The 13,589-nt window shown below is 35.0% G+C and overlaps 2 protein-coding genes across 3 annotated transcripts in view; one reads left to right on the top strand and one right to left on the bottom strand.

Annotated features, from left to right (window-relative positions):
• LOC309615137 (uncharacterized protein) overlaps positions 1 to 13,589 on the top strand; it is a 343,686-nt gene that overhangs the window by 95,827 nt on the left and 234,270 nt on the right. The gene's annotated exons all lie outside the window — the stretch shown is intronic.
• Positions 1 to 13,589, bottom strand: part of STK3 (serine/threonine kinase 3) — a 315,343-nt gene that overhangs the window by 177,914 nt on the left and 123,840 nt on the right. The window lies entirely within an intron of this gene.

Below are 13,589 nucleotides of genomic sequence, written 5' to 3'. Positions count from 1 at the left end.
TATTTAAGAGTAATACTATAAATTAAGTTTCATTACACTCCAAATACATTTCCTGATTTCCTTCACTTACTACTTCAACTTAATAGCTTACAATTCACAAATTTCTCAGCACTATACCTTCCCACAGGAGGATTTGCCTTACTAGTGACTACTAACACAAAATGGTTAAGTATGACTTAATCATGGATTGGTTATTGAATTTGTAAAATACTAGATCTTTTATTTCTATTTTTATTTACTGCTAACTGACTTTTGACTATTTCACTTTTTATTCAGCTAAAGATCCAAATTGGGTAAGTTCCTGCTCTCCAAACCAGGAGATACTCCAAAGCAAACGTGTTAGCTACTGTAAATTCTGTAGAGCTTATCTACTAATTTAAGCATCAGTTCTAGACTTTGTCAAATCTGACCCAATCTAATACCAGAAGACTTAACATTCTTAAATATTAAAGGTTTATCTTTGGTAGACAAGACTCATTCATTCAACAAATATTTACTGAGTACTTACTATGTGCCAAGTACTGTTCTAATGCTTAACATACATTAGTGAATGAAAGAAATTTAAAATTCCTGCCCTCCTGGAGCTAACACTAGTGGTACCAATTTACCACCACTTGGCTTCACACTAAGACTATAGATGAAGACATTGTTCCTTCCTTAAAGAATATTTAATCTAATTATGGCAGAAACAAAAAATCCTCAATACAATTTATCATATAATGGTAAAACACGCACATGTAAATGGTAGCAAAAGCATATATAAAGTACTCTGGGAGTAGAGAGGAAGGCATTTCTGTGCAGATGTTACTATGACAAAGACTATAATAAACCCCTCTGCCTATATCATTCAAATATTGAGAACAGGAATCCCCAGGACAACAACAAAGTTTTACATCTAATTCTGTATCATCTCTTCCACAGGTTAATCTATGTCCCCTTAGCATCTTCAACAGTAAATGCAGAAAGTGGGAAAACTCAATTATCTCCATTTGCCCATTGCTAGAGACCAAGAAAAAGGTTGGACAACTGAAACAATTAACTTCTGTAAAATTTCTAGATTAACTGTAGGCCTCAATAATCCCTACCATCCTTATCTCTTATTCATATCAAGACAATACCTACTATTTATTAAGTGCCTCCAGCAGGAAAGGAACTGTGTAGACCCTTTACATACATTATTTCTAAGGCTTACATTAGGAAAGTAGGTAATTTTATTCACCTGTTGTGAAGATAAAACAATTGAGCGTCAGAGAGATTATGTAATTTTCCTAAACTGGTCCAGAGTTGGGCTGGAATATAAACCAAATCTATCTGAATACAAAATCAGGGTCTGAACAGGTAACCAAGGATCTTTTTCCCTATATTTCATAGCCTCTCACTCTCACAGAGAGTCTAATATTGAGGGATATTAATTCTTCTTCCATAGTTATTTTTAACCATCCTATATACAGATACATATGTGAACTACCTAAAACAGTTTATGTCCTTGTTGAAAACAGAATCACAGAATATTATCTAGCTAGCTAACCAGAGAAAATGAGAGACTGATGGATAAAAGAACAAAATTTTGAGTATAATGTTATCTAAAATTATTTAAATCTATTCCACAGTATTTTTATAAGTCTCTATAGTGGCAAGTACGTAAGCTATCAGACTGACATTATTTCAAAAAGCACAATTAAAGAAAAATTAAGCGTATCTTAAGATATTTGTAATAACTGTATTACCTCAAATGCCTCATCTTACTGTCCCTCTGGTGCACTCCAGCATACTGGCCTCCTAGTTAAGCCTCCAAGAGCCCGGCATCTTCCCGTCTCATAGACTTTGTGCTCTCTGTTCCCTCTAACCAAAGCGGCCTTACCCCAGATATCCATGCGGCTCACGCCTTCATACCCTTCAGGCCTCTGCTTAGATGTCTCCTTCTTACAAGGCCACCCCTATCATATTTAAAAGTACAACCGGACTTTCATATTCTTCACTAGCAATTTCCAAATCTAATACTATATATTGTACTTATTTGTTTCATGTATTATTTGTCTAATCCAACTGGAATGTAAACACCATTAAGGCAGGAATTTTTGTTTTATTCAGTGCTCTAACTACTGCCCATAGAACAGTGCCTGGAACTCGATAAGCATTTACTGACTGAATAAATGAACTTCATTACTTAGAACTTAAAGAGGAACTGAGATTTTTATCACTGCTGAAGAATTCAATTAAGGCTTCTTCAAAAGTATAGTTCTATAGTATTTGGTATACATTGAACCTCCCCACCTTATAAAATATTTATCTCCTTACTCTGGTCAACAATCTTTTCACTACTTCTCAGAAGTTTAACATAAAAGAAATCAACAATTTTGATTTTAAAACTTAAAGTTCAAACGAACTTAAACTTGTACAGACACATCTATTATTTCTCATTTCTATAAACTGTTATTAATAAATACATAATATTTTGAAAGAGAAAATAGATTAAGAACGAAAATTAATATTTTATTTGATGCTTTATGGCATTCTTTATATTAAATGGGTATCATCATTCATCATGTTGAATGTATTTGTTTAATATTTCTAAATTATAAGTTTTCATTAGAAAACTTCTGAGAAAATTGTACTCCTTGTGTTGTACAGAGACATTTAGTGACGAAATATTTTATTGAAGACATTCTTATGAATAAAGTATCCCAATGCAACAGAAATTACAATGCCACATCATACTTAAGCTTTAAACTATCCATGGCTTTTATGTTTAACAAAGAATCTCTTATCCAAAACTATTTATTATTTTAAAATCATTTTTTCTCAACAATAATCTTCTTCTCCTAAGGTAAATGAAGGCATGTGACATCCCCCCCCCATTATACAACTTTTTATTATTCAATTAAATAATTAACTGATACCAGCATCTTTTAATACCATTCCTACACATTTAGAAAAAGTAAATAACCTAGAGATCAAAATACACAGTAAAACCATAGGAACAGCAGTTTTTCATTGCCAGCTCTCTCTTTATAAACATTGAATGCAATTCTATGGAAGTATGGCTCCACATATTAAGATGAGGAATATGTCTGTTTACATGTGTCTCTTTCCTGCTCTATATTATATTGGAACCTGTGTGTGCCTCTGTGGTTAAGGTTTACTGCATGTTCATATTAAAGTCCCATTTCCAACATTTAAACACACAGCCACAAAGACCAATTACAACAGTTATTAGTACAATCTTTGGTGTACCAAAGATTTGGGAGTTCATAAAACTAGAATTGATTGTTTATGGACAATTACAGGTACTGAGATTATATAAAACATTTCAATTTTTGTTTTGCTCTGCTGAACCAAACAGTCTCATTTAAACAAAAGAACCAGATGCAGAGATTTAAGTATCAACTTCTAATCAAAAATCACCACTGATGTCTTAGCAGGGTGGCCATTCTCTTGCTCATTAAAGAGTCCTTTAAAGGCGCAGGGACTCTGGAAGATGTTGGTAGTAGGTTCCAAGCATTTTTAGAATAAACAAAAACATGTCAAACCTAGACTTTCAGCTTAAAGTGACATGTAAGGGGGCAAGAAATAATTGTATATTTCAGATACTATGAAGTAAATAAGTGTGTTCATAAAGCTGCTAAAGGCTAAATGACACATATATAGTACATTAGAAGCATTTTCCTGCTAAACACTAAATTATATATTAAACAAAGGTAAATGAACCTATTAGAAAAATTCAAATGAATATTTGCAAGTACCCACATAATGTCATGCTCATAAACTGTGAGCTACTTCAAGACAGAGAATGTGTCTGATTCATTCATCTTTGAATTACCAGTGCTTAAATAAAGGGTTGATATTCAGTAAATATTGACTGACTAAATATATCAATGAACATCACATATAGATATTTCTGAAAAAAAAAAATCAGTCTCACTGCTTGTCAATGTCAACTTTAAGAAAAAGAAAACTGGGGCTTCCCTGGTGGCGCAGTGGTTGAGAATCTGCCTGCCAATGCAGGGAACATTCGAGCCCTGGTCTGGGAAGATCCCACATGCCGCGGAGCAACTGGGCCCGTGAGCCACAATTACTGAGCCTGCGCGCCTGGAGCCTGTGCTCCGCAACAAGAGAGGCCGCGATAGTGAGAGGCCCGCGCACCGCGATGAAGAGTGGCCCCCGCTTGCCGCAACTACAGAAAGCCCTCGCACAAAAAAAAGAAGACCCAACACAGCCAAAAATAAATAAATAAATAAAATTTAAAAAGAAAACTGTACTTCTCCAACAAAGTTTAAATCTACCCTAAACTCCTAGGAATCAACGCTACAACAAAGGTAGATGGTACAATATATGAAAAATAAGAAGTCTGTCAGCTGCACAGCAGTCTAAACTCAAGAATGTTATTACTAAACACACTTCAATGTTATTACTCTCCAAATGTGATGAACTACCTCTTGGCGATCTGCCTTTCCTTACTTCTTCTAGTGACAATTGTTAAAGAAAAAGTCAAGAAACTATTTTTGGTAAGAAGTGTGGCTGCAAGGCTCTGTTCCACTTCAGAGGCAAGGTCCCCTTAAAACCCAACACGCACTTGTGCTTTCAGTTGTTTTTTGCAGTGAACACAATAACTTACTTTCCTCAGAATGATTTCTTTCTGTACCTCCTCACCAGCCAGGCTCCCACTGCCTTGTCTGTTCTATAAACCCCTAGTTCCTAGTCAGCTTAAAATCTTCCAGTAGTGAACTGCAATCCCTTTTGAGTAACAACATGTCAACTCCAGCACTAGGACAACAGCACTGAAAGCCGCAGTCCCTGCCATCACCTGACTTTGCCTGGTCTCAACTCTGAAAGCTAAAAGGCTTAACAGTAAAATGAAAGAACAGCATTCCACCACACTGTGTAAAGTGTAATCATGCCACTAGCCCCCTCTCCTTTCCCCACGTATCTGTGAAATCTCAACTCTACAACATCAACCCCTTCCCCACGTCAAACAAGGGGAGGGAAGGAGGTTAACAGGTCAGTTCGAAAAATGTCAAAAATTACCTAGAGTTAATCCTGTTCATTCTCTCTCCTTCCTACCTCATCCCCCATTCCTAACGCGCAGTACCTTCTAGAGCCTTCTCCCACTCAATCTGAAATTTCAGAAATGTTTATTACAAAACCATGCACCTATCATTTTCTAATAAGAAAATGGGGCTGCCAATTCCTAAAGAAAACTCAACTATCTAGTTCAGCCTAGAAACAGAGGTACTAAATGAAGGTTAATAAAAGCCAAAGTTTATTCCTGAATTATTTATTATTTATTCTTTGATGAGACAGACCTAGACGTAGTCGATATTGCTGACAGTAATCAGTAGAAATTAAAGAATATTAAGCTACACAGACACAACTTTTGATTTTGAATAGAAGTGATCCTGGTAGATACTTAAAACAAGGAACGCAGACTGATCCTTCTAGCGCCAGTTGCTTTCTATGGATCATACAAGTTACCTGGCAAACAGCTTGCTCCAGCAAGTATTGCACCAGAATACTAAAAGGAAGGATGGGCTTTCTTGTTTTCCCAACTGGTGCTGTCTCCCAAAATTTAAATGTCAGCTTATGACATTTCATTAACAGAAAATTCATAGAATTAACCCTTGGAGTTTTCCCAGAAGGTAAATTGGAAAAATTTCTCTTTTCCCTTAAATTCCCATATACTGCCCAGAAGCACCTGGAATATGTTAGGAATTCCATATAATTTCAGCAATATTTTCACCTCCATCAACAACAACGTCCCCCCGCTTACCTTTATCACTGTCCAACAGTTATCATTTAGTACTAAGTTGTTTTTTTTTTTAATCCCAATTTTGTTGAAGAAATGAATGATGTTCTTGTATCTTAAAATTCAGATTCCTATTTCAAGGTCCTATACCCCAGGTGGAAGAAGAAAGACTCTCTCCTCTTTCATTCTTAGTGTTAACTCCTTCCCTTCATCTTACCCTTTCGAGACAAGAATTCCTGTTATCTCATTCCCTTTTTGACTTCACTTAATATGCAGGTTTCAATCTGTACTTGACCTAATTCCCCAAAAACACCCATTTTTCTTTTTCTATTATTTTAATATTTGCTGTAACAACTCAATACAATTATGTGCCCATTCAGGGTTAGTCTTATACCAAAAAAAAAAAAAAAAAAGAGAGAGAGAGAACAGCAGGCTGTAGTGTGATTTAATTGGTACAGAAGATCCCAGCCCTAACATACACAAGCACACACACTTGGCTAGAGACTAAAAGCAAAGATAATCTTTGTGTTAAGTTCCTGCTGCTTCTTAAGGTTCTTATCCCCCTCTCTTCCTCCCTCCTCTCTCTCACCCTTTCCCTCCCTTTTTTCTATTTTGTTTTATGATAGTTCCCACCAGCTAACTTAATTCCTCTTTCTTTTATACCCCACATCCAATCTGTCAGGGAATTCTGTTGGTTCTATTTTCAAAATATAGCCGAAATCTGACCAGATCTCATCACCTCTAGTGCTACCAGCCTATATGTGCCACCATCATCTCTCACCTGGATTATTAGAATAGCCTCCCAACTGGTCTTTTTGCTTCTATCTTTGCCCATCCCTTACCACAGTCTGTTCTCAATAAGACCAGAATAATCCTTTTGAAATGTAAATCAGATCTTATCACTTTGCTGCTCAATGCCTTACAAGGGTCTAAAAATATCTATTAACTCACTACTCCTGATCTAACCTACCACCACCGTCAACTCCTGTACTCACTTCTCTTACCTCTCTGATCTTATCTCCTGCTTCTCTCTCCCACCATCACTCTTATCCAGCCTCAGTGGCCTCCTTGCTTTTCCCAAACACACAATGGCTTTCCACGGGCTATTCCTTCTGCTTGGAATGGTTCCCCAGGTGTATGTGTGGGTTCACCCCCATAGCGCCTTCAAAATGAATATATGATATGCACTGATATCCTTTTTTAATGCCTCCTCCCCAACAAATTGGTAATAACCCTTAATACACCATGGTTAACATACCTAGAAACAGTATGTTACAATTCTATACCTTTCATTTGTGTCCCATAAATCAGGAGGTCTCCTTTTTACCTCAAGCTCTTTTATTACTGTACTGTTAGTGTTCTAATTGAGCCCTTGTTCGAAGATGAGGCTGTAACTACTGAGTCTCCCCCACCCCCATTTTCCCCGTCACCATCTTTCCCTTACCCCGTAACTCCAGGTATCCTGCCCCAGACCTTGTTCTCCATTCTCAAATAATCATATACAAACATATGCAGACGTTTGAGAATCTTATTTTGTTTCTTGGGGATAGGGTTGTCCCAGCATACACTTCTCTGCGTCTTATTTTTCTCATTTCATAGCAGGCAGTGGAATACATCCAATTCCATTCTTTTTAATGGCGGCGTAATGGTACTTGGCTGAAACATATGACATGTATTCAGCTTTTCTTGCTTTGTTCCCAGTTTTTTACCACTACTGACAATACTGCAAAGAGATATTTACATTAAAAAGTACATATATCTTTATATATTTGGGCTTTTATTTCTCTGAGATAGATTCTCAGGAGTGATACTGCCAAATTGCTTTTCTATTTTTAAGCTGTAAACTTCACATTTCTACTACCAATGCCCTTTTTTCTAATCTCCCAAAAGCACTGTCGTAACTCTTTTTAACTTCAGATATAAAATGATTATCTCATTGTTACTTTAATTTGCATTTCCCATACTACTTTAGATGATGTGTTTTTTGGCTATGTGGATTTGCTCTTCTGTGAGTTATCTATTCATATCTCCTGTGTAGTTTTTTTTTTTTCTGCACTGGATTGTCTTTTTGTTATTAATTTGTAAAATTTCTTATATCTTAGATATCAGCCACTTAACTGTTATTGGAGGTATAAATATTTTTCCCAACCTATTGTTTATTCACTTAGTTGGATTCCATACAAAATTTCTACTTATTACATGATTAGACTTATCTTTTCTTTCATACCTTCTGATTTTCCGGACCTGATTAGAAATTTCTCTCCAACTTCTAAATCATACACATAATGCAGAATTTTTATTTTTTCACTTAAGCCTTTAGTTCATATAGAATTTATTTGGGTATTATAAGAGACCAAAGATTCTCCTTTTTATTTTTGGATATATGTGCTGTCTTGACAATATGATTATCATTTTCCCACTGAATTAAAATTTTCACCGTTACCAATTAAATTCCCATTTATACTAGAATCTATTTCTAACCTTTGTATTCATAAATATATATCAGTGCCATCCTATTTTTATTATAGTGGCTCTAGAGTATATTTTCATATCTGGCATAGCTATTTACTCCTTACTTTTTAAAAATTTTCTAAGTCAACAAACATGAACATTTTATCCAATTCCAACATAAACCCTGATGGAATTTTGACCAGAAGTACAATAAATGTTTTTTTAATGGACTTTGGGTAAAAAGGAATTGTGACATAGTCCTTAGATAACAACAATATCATAAGAATTAGAAATGTATTTTATAAAGCCAACATACATTTCCCTTTATTCCTGTTTTAATATAACATCTTTCAATGCGATTTTATAGCTTTCTTAATATAGAACTGTACTCCTCTTATTAAATTCATTCCTAAGTTATTTTCTAGTTTTTAAAACTACTTTGAATTGATTATTTTTTCAATTTTTCTTTAATAAATTTTCAGTATCAAGAAAGGCTATTGACTCCTGTGTATTTTATCTTATATATATTCATTTACTAATTTCATTTATTAATCCTAGTAATCTTTCATTGATATGTTTCAGGTTTTCCAGCTATACAATCAATCATACCAATAAACTAAAATACATTTTCCCTCTTCTTTTCTAATATTATACTGATTATTCCATCATTTTATCTTATAGAACATGCTAGAACATATAAAACAAAACAATGAATGATAACGATAATAGAGGGCACACCTGTTATTAGAAGTAGATAAAGCATTTCACCAAGTTTAAAATAATGTTTTTTCTGTTTTTTATATACTTTATTACATTTATGTACTTTAATGGAAAAGGAAAAGCTGTTGAGTTTTAGCAAGTATTTTTTCAGCATCTGAGTTTCTTCCTTCAATTTGATGAACCCTATATACATTGTTCTTTTATTTTATCTATCTATCTACCTACCTATTTACTTATGGATGGCTTCATTGGGTCTTCGTTGCTGCTGCGCGTGGGCTTTCTCTAGTTGCGGCGAGCCGGAGCTACTCTTCGTTGCAGTGCACAGGCTTCTCATTGTGGTGGCTTCTCTTGTTGCAGAGCAGGGGCTCTAGGCATGCGGGCTTCAGTAGTTGAGGCTCACGGGCTCTAGAGCACAGGCTCAGTAGTTGTGGTGCACGGGCTTAGCTGCTCCACGGCATGTGGGATCTTCCCGGACCAGGGCTAAAACCCTTGTCCCTTGCACTGGCAGGCGGATTCTTAACCACTGTGCCACCAGGGAAGTTCTACACTGTTCTTTTAATTCATTTAGAGTTAATTATTTTTGGTTAAAGGCTATTAGAATGTCCTTTGCATTTCAAGAATTCTTCTAGCATACTTTGTCACTCTATCATTAGTCATTTGGATTTGGTAATATATACTGAAAGGTTCACTGCTCTTAACTGTTTCCTCTTCTCTTCATAATCTTCTTTTGAGGCCTCCATTCTGATTCATTTGCTGTTTGACAGAATCTGTTCAAATATTTTCCTCAAATGGGGTAAGTTAGAGATATATTCTGTGAATCTCTGAAATATCTTTCACTCTGAGAGGTAAATGGACCATTGGTTCAGTCATTTACTCATTCATCCATTTATCAAATATTTACACTATGTAATGTACTCTGTTCTAGGTACTGGAGATAAATCATGAAAAAAATAATCTTTGCCTGTAAAGAATGTATACTGAAGTTGAGGGAGACAGATGATAAGCACATAAATGAATAAATAAATAAAATATAAAGTAGTTATTAAGAGCTAAGAAAAAAAGGTAAGGCAGGGAAAGGAGAACGATGCTGGAATAGAAGTGCTACTATATGTACATATATACAGTAGTCAGGAAAGACTGCTCTGATGATGGCAACAATGAGGACAATGATAATGGTGATGACAATGACAGTAGTTAACCTATATACAGTGCTTCCCAAGTGCCAGGTACTGTGCCAAGTACTGAACGTACATTAACTCATATAATACCAAACAATTCTATGAGGGAGTTATTATTAAAATAAAAGTTGTATTATAGCCTTAGATTCAACCATAGAGTATGTCGCTGAAACGATAATTCCTCATTTCTATAGAAAAATGTTTTAATTAAAATGTTATATCATCCCATTATTCAAGAATTGATCAGATAAAGTATTCAGAATTAAAATGCTGAAAAAACAGGCATTTGAGAGTATGTTAATGTGATTTTAAAAGACTTCTTTCTGAAACTAAACACTAGAATGATACAAGAAAGAAAAACAGAAACATTTGCAATTAAAATGGAAATAAGACTAGGATGTCTGTATAATACCCCTCTGCTACAACATCTTACTGGATCCCTTCCACAAAATCTATCATATAATTCTTCTAAGCCTGTGATTCAAATAGTGTATAATGCTCATTTTGTACACAACAAAGGTGAAGTTTAAGAGAATTAGTATCTTACCTAAAGTCACAATAGGAAAAAAGGGGAAGAAATAAAAATATGAATTTGTACAGAAGGCATGATCACAGACTATTACATATCCCAGAACATCAATTTACTACAGGTAATAAATGAGTTCAGCAAAGTTGTAGGGCATACAGTAAATCAAGAACACTGCTTCCCTACCAAAGCTGGATTGTGCAGTGGAAAGAAAACGGGCTACTGAACCAAATATGCTTGACACAAGTCAAGCCGACTAGCCTAGAGAGTTAACTGAAAAGCATGTGTTGCTGAGATTAGCATCTCCAGGATTATTTTTGCGATAACCCTAGTAGATGCACCAGTGACAAAGTTGCTCAGCAACAACAGCAATTTCAAGCAATACTAAAATACCTGATCAAACAACTCTATTCCAGGTTCTGGGAGATCAAAGGCAACTACCTCAGCTATGTAAGAAGTTAAAAAACCCTAACTCCCTGTAGGCCTCATTCTCTTCTCCTTTTCTTAATAAAAACTAACTTCACCCTTTCTTACCTAGTCACTCTTCTTTCCTCCTTATTTGACTCTTTCTTTCTGATTCTGCCCTCTCTTCTTCTTTCCATTACCTTAATCAGGCATCTTCTTTTGAAGAATTGCTTTCTTCTTTCTTACCAACAGAGTTTGGTTTCAAGATCATTTATATATACCTTCATTACCTCCAAATAAATTTTGACCTCAAAGGCCATATCTCTTCCTCTAATACTAGTAATTTAAGGAAAATTTAAACAATTCATCACATGTTATAGAGTGAAAAATAGATTTAAAACAATGACCTGTGTATGTTAAAATATTATGTGGCTTTAGAAAAAATTATGCCCTAAATATAACATATATTAAAAATTCTTTCATACAATTTTTAATTATTTTGCAAAATTCAAGGAGCAAAATATAATTTATTTAACAAATATAACACGTAATCTAAGAAGATTAGTTTCAGAAAGAAACTCAATTATTGCTTTAGTGTCCCTCAGCACCACATTTCTTTTCCATTTGGACTTAATAACACCTCACGTATATAAATGATTCACAAAAGAAAGACAAGTCATTGACAGTTTACTATTGTGGGAATCAGAAACCAGTAATCACACAATGCTTTTAATTCTTATCATATTACTAAAATTTTTATCAGAAACAGATGTCAGCAGCACAATTTTGATGGAATTAGTTAACTTTTCTTTCACTTTCATAACAAATTAAGCATTGCTTGGTTGAAAAGTTATAATGTCACAAGCCTTGAGGCAGTGTTAGGGGCTATAATTTAAACCTGTACAGTGCAGAGTTTGTATGCTATTGGAAAAGAATTTGTAAGCCTCATTACGGGGATAATTATTTAACTGGTAAAGTCCCAGGTTCTTTTAAAACTTTCAATCACTTAAATATCTAAGGAAACTAATAAAATAATTCAAAGATCTCTAACTGTACAATTAATATAGCAATATATAAATTAGCAATATAGCAGCAAAATAGGTGGAAAAAATAACCACTAATATGACTTGCAAAGAACAAGTCAGACAAATGGTTTATGTCCCTTAATAAGTTAAAACCTAGAGATAAAAAAACTTAGTGGGTGAACAGGAAAGATAATCTATACTTAAATTTTTAAATAGATGAAAAAAATGGAAAAAAGAAAATAAATGAAGAGGATGGATAAAAATGTGATATATACAACAATGGAATATTAGCCATAAAATGAAAGGAAATCCTGGTATAAGCTACAATATGGACGAACCTTGAGGAGAGCATGCTAAGTGAAATAAGCCAGTCACAAAAAGACAAATACTCAGTGTTTCCACTTATATGAGGTATCCCCAAAGTAGTCAAAATCATAGAAACAGAAAGTAGAATAGTGGTTACTAGGGACTGGGGTCAGGGGTGAAATGGATAGCTGTTTAAACAGGTATAGCATTTCAGGTTTGCAAGATAAAAAAAGTTCTGGAGATCTGCTGCACAACAAAATGAACATACTTAACACTACTGAACTTGTTAAGATTGTAAAATTTATGTTATGTGTTTTTTACCAGTGAAGAGTGAAAAATTAAAAATTTGTAGCGAAAGCTTTCTCACAGGCAAAGAAATCTTGCAGGTAAAAGACACTTGTTATGTGTTACAACTTTAAGAAAGCCATAGGTTTTTGTTTTTTTTTTTTAACATCTGTACTGGAGTATAATTGCTTTACAATGTTGTGTTAGTTTCTGCTGTATAACAAAGTGAATCAGCTATATGTATACATATATCCCCATATCCCCTCCCTCTTGCGTCTCCCTCCCACCCTCCCTATCCCACCCCTCTAGGTGGTCACAAAGCACTGAGTTGATCTCCCTGGGTTATGCAGCTGCTTCCCACTAGCTACCTATTTTATATTTGGTAGTGTATATATGTCAAGCCTACTCTCTTTCGTCCCAGCTTACCCTTCCTCTTCCCCATGTCCTCAAGTTCATTCTCTACGTCTGCGTCTTTATTTCTGTCCTGCCCCTAGGTTTGTAAGAACCATTTTTTTTTTTTGATTCCATATATATGTGCTGGCATACTGTATTTGTTTTTCTCTTTCTGACTTACTTCACTCTGTATGACAGACTCTAGGTCCATCCACCTCACTACAAATAACTCAATTTTGTTTCTTTCTATGGCTGAGTAATATTCCATTGTATATATATGCCACATCTTCTTTATCCATTCATCTGTTGATGGACACTTAGGTTGGTTCCATGTCCTGGCTACTGTAAATAGTGTTGCAATGAACACTGTAGTACATGCTCCTTTTTGAATTATGGTTTTCTCAAGGTATATGCCCAGTAGGATTGCCGGTTCGAACGATAGTTCTATTTTTAGTTTTTTAAGGAACCTCCATACTGTTCTCCATAGTGGCTGTTATCAACTTACATTCCCACCAACAGTGCAAGAGGGTTCCCTTTTCTCCACACCCCCTCTAGCA

This window comes from Balaenoptera borealis, assembly GCF_965194805.1.
Source record: "Balaenoptera borealis genome assembly, chromosome: 17".
NCBI lineage: Eukaryota > Metazoa > Chordata > Mammalia > Artiodactyla > Balaenopteridae > Balaenoptera > Balaenoptera borealis.
The sequence above is the reverse complement of the archived record's forward strand: the minus strand, read 5'-3'. Positions and strand labels throughout refer to the sequence as shown.